Source organism: Kryptolebias marmoratus, linkage group LG1, assembly GCF_001649575.2.
Source record: "Kryptolebias marmoratus isolate JLee-2015 linkage group LG1, ASM164957v2, whole genome shotgun sequence".
NCBI lineage: Eukaryota > Metazoa > Chordata > Actinopteri > Cyprinodontiformes > Rivulidae > Kryptolebias > Kryptolebias marmoratus.
The window spans coordinates 34195719-34199734 of NC_051430.1; the positions used below are offsets into that span (position 1 = coordinate 34195719).

General features: G+C 38.2%; 1 protein-coding gene across 2 annotated transcripts in view; it reads left to right on the forward strand.

The window, feature by feature from the left end:
- The window catches only part of LOC108228683 (podocalyxin-like), a 21625-nt gene that overhangs the window by 10526 nt on the left and 7083 nt on the right, over window positions 1–4016 (forward strand). The gene's annotated exons all lie outside the window — the stretch shown is intronic.

Below are 4016 nucleotides of genomic sequence, written 5' to 3' on the forward strand. Positions count from 1 at the left end.
TCATGAATGTCAGTTTAGAAGCTATCAAAGTTCTCAAATAAAGCACCTTTTGAGAATGTCAATGTTTGTTGGGAATTATCTTACAAAACTAGTAAGGATTTTTGGTTTAGATAATAAAAGTTATGGTTGTTTATTGATTTTAGTAAAAAAAAAATAAAAGCAACTTTTAGGAAAATGCCCCGCGAAAACAGGCATTTTAGTTGCAACAATCACAAAAAATGCCCACGAAATCCTGGAAGGACTGTTTACAAATCGAACCTTCTAAATGATGATGTGGATTGAATATGGGACAAGTGGAACAGATCAGTCTCTTAAACTATCATTTCTTTACGTTTCAGAACTTAATTAAAAAAAAGAAAATGTTCTCATCTCTTTCAGTCGTTGCCATGGAATGATGGAATAATGGAAATTGGTGTAAAGGCACTAACTCAAGACTGGACTTCCTGCAGGAAAGTCTTATTTCTGCCAGAATCAACATGCGATGCTAAATCGGTGACAAAACAAATTGTTGTCCACCTGATAAATTCATTTAATCTGTATCGGTCCAATGCATTCCTAATATTAAAAGGCCTAAAATTGCTTGAAGAAATGCACATCACCGGTTTTAAACTAACATCTTATCTTGAGCGTTAGAGCCATCCATCCATCGTCTGCAGCTTATCTGTAATCCAGGAGAGAAACCCCAGATATCCGTCTCCCCAGCGACACAATCCAGGTCCTCCTGGGAGATCTCAAGGTGTTTCATTTTTAGCTCAATACCTGTAAAACTGAGCAAATTATAACTAATTTTAGGTTGGCTGTAGCCAATTAGCTCTGCCGGACATCTCAAACTGTAGACATACATCCAGTGATTAATGCCTGAAAGTTAAACCAAAAGTTGTCTGATGGTTGGTTTTATTTTGCTAACTGTACTCTTATAGCCAATCAGGTCACTCAAAGCGGTTTACAACCCAATCTGTGCCCTCATTCAACCACCACAAACCCATACAGCACTGACTACAAAGCTAATCTGAACAAATCATCCTATGGAGACGAATCAGTGCTTTAAACTCCATTCACACACTGATGAGGCACATCGGAGGCATGAGGCGTTCAATGTCTTGTGTTGAACTCAAACCTCCGACTCTCACATTGGAGGAAAACTGCGCTAACCGCCCAAAGAACAAACAAATGAAGGCATGCAGAAACATAATCACCTCTGAGTGAGAATGTTTACAGGGCGGAGGAGGAGTGTTCCTTTAAAGCAGTTTTTTTGGGGAGGATGGTCAGCCTGGAATGTGCGGCCGAGGTGAAAACAGCCGATAAGAGCAGAATCCGCAGGTGCCGTTCGCCCACTACAAAACAAAATCCGGCTCAGGTCACAGGAGGTCGGCCGTGTGGACCCAAACTCCCGGGTCCCGGATCTGATCGCTGCAGGGACGGGCGGCGTGTTTCAGTCAGCTGACACGTGTCTGCGTCTACAAGCTGAGGCAGCATCCACCATGCTGCTTTTAGCTGATAGTTCCGTCTGGATGGTTTTCAGCATCTAACTACTTCAGCAACTTCAATCATTTATGTATCTAAATGTTCAGCTCATCCAGGAAATTATTTGTTTTTTTGTAACTTTATTATTTGGTTTCAATAAAATAAATATTGATTTTTTTATTGTTTTTTTATTTTAACCTTTTTACTCAGAAAATTTTAGGTTTTAGCTTCTGTTGTGCTAATTTTACCGTTCAGCTACCATTTTGTTAATTTTATGTTTTAGCTACATATATTTTATTTAAGCTATTGTTCTTTTGGCTTTAGCTATTAGCTTTACTTTTGCTCTTTTTAGCTTGTAGCGGCTATTTCATTAATTTTAGATTTTTAGCTACTGTTTTGCTCGTTTTAGCTTTTAGCAGCTATTTTGTTAGTTTTTGATTTTTAGCTACTGCTTTTAGCTACCGTTTAGCTCATTTTAGCTTTTAGCAGCTATTATGTTAATTTTTGATTTTTAGCTACTGCTTTGCTTATTTTAGCTTTTAGCAGCTATTATGTTCATTTTAGATTTTAGCTACATATTTTTTTATTTCAGCTATTGTTTTTTTTGGCTTTAGCTATTAGCTTTACTTTTGCTCGTTTTAGCTTCTAGCAGCCATTTTGTTAATTTTAGATTTTTAGCTACTGTTTTGCTAGTTTTAGCTTTTAGCAGCTATTATGTTAATTTTAGATTTTTAGCTACTGTTTTGCTTGTTTTAGCTTTTAAATACTGTTTCGTTGGTTTAAACTTTTAGCTACAGGTTTAACAGCGTTAGCTTATAGTTGAGCTAATTTGAAGATTCAGCTAAGGTTTTGCCAACGTTTCAATTTTCGCAGTTCAGTTTAAGCTTCGTCGTCAGATCCCAGCATTCCCACCACATTCCTGCAGAAAATGCAAAAAGGGAAAAAGTCTGAGTTGATGCAGACATCTCCAACCCGGACTGCTACAGCCATCCTGTAAGGCTGCTCAGCTTGGAAAAAAATAAATAAGAATCATGATTCTTTGGGTCACTATTTTAGTCACACGTATGGGGTTCCATTAGTGACAAAACTATGTTTATGTGTCTATGTAACGCTATATGTAAAGATATGTATGTGATATGTAAGATGACTATATATCACCTAACATATACATAGCATGCTACATACACGCGTTACATAGACATGTAAACATATTTTTGTCACTAATGGAACCCCATACACAGGTATTGAAAATAATCTTTCACTACTTTTGCACCTAAGAAACAGTAAATTCCCTTTTTGAAACCTTCCTGTTGAACTTTCCCTTAAAATAACTGACAAAGTATTTATTCAAATGTAGGTTACAGGATAAAATAACAAGCAAAGAAATAAAAGCAACAAAATTATATTGTAGGGTTCTATGAAATCTGTTTTTTCCCTTTAAATTTTTTTTCTAAATGTTACACTTCATGATGTCACCACAGAATTTCACTTTAAAATGTCTTATTATTTGGAGGATTAAAAATTGTCTATAATTAAGTGGCTAATTATCTAAAACTTGTTTTAGATAATTGTATAGATTAACAATAGATTGTTGTATAAAAGTGTTGAAAAGCGCTACTTAATGTCTCCGCTTCTCTGATCTGAAGGTTCGGATTGGGACATATTTCCTTGCACATCTCAGGAATTATCTTTAAATCCCGACAAGATTTACAGTTAAATGGTATTTAGGAGGATTTGGTTGGAGGTTTTGTGCCAACATGAATGTGAAATCCAGCAGCTGTGTGTGGATGTGCCAAAGGTGGGAGGTGGAAAGGCTTTTGTTTTCTGGCCGTGGGTCATTCCAAACAGGCTGTGGTCACGGGTGTGGTGCGTCCAAGTTCATTGTGTGCAGCATCCTGTCGGGGCGGTTAAATATAGAGGGAAACAGACGAAGTTGGCGAGCCGGAGTGCGCCGGCGTCCTGACAGCAGGAAATCCAGGTGCAGAAGAAGAAAGACCCCGGGGCTTCAGACCTGAAAGCCGCCCCAAGAAACCCACACAGAGTGTAACTAAATGTCCAAAATCTTTCAAAATCAGCACTGTTCACTTGTAGTTTGACCGTGCTACAGAAGTGATCAGTAAGCTCCTTCTTCACTGGCATGAAAGCTGCCCTCCTGGGATGATGAACACCCTTTTCTTGTTGAGTAGCGGGAGGAAAGCATCTCTATCATTTAAAACTGCGTCACCCCTAAGGTGGGCTCTGTCCATGGCAGGTTTCTCTTCAAGCCCCAACAGTTTCTTAAGGAATTTGACAATAATCAGACCCTCCAAGATTTTGCGATGTTGCGATCGCAACTATTAACGCAAAATTGAGCAAACCCCGCAAAATCGCAACTTTTTGCAACTTTGCCCAAAACTTTTCTTGCAACTTTAACCCAATATTTATTGTTTCTAAAGTGATTCGCCACCGTTTCTGCGGTCTAGTCTCTTCTTTGTGGGTTTGTGTAGCGTGGAATACAAAATAACCCCAAATAACTCAGGAAGAAGACACATGACGTCACTTCCTGTTAACAT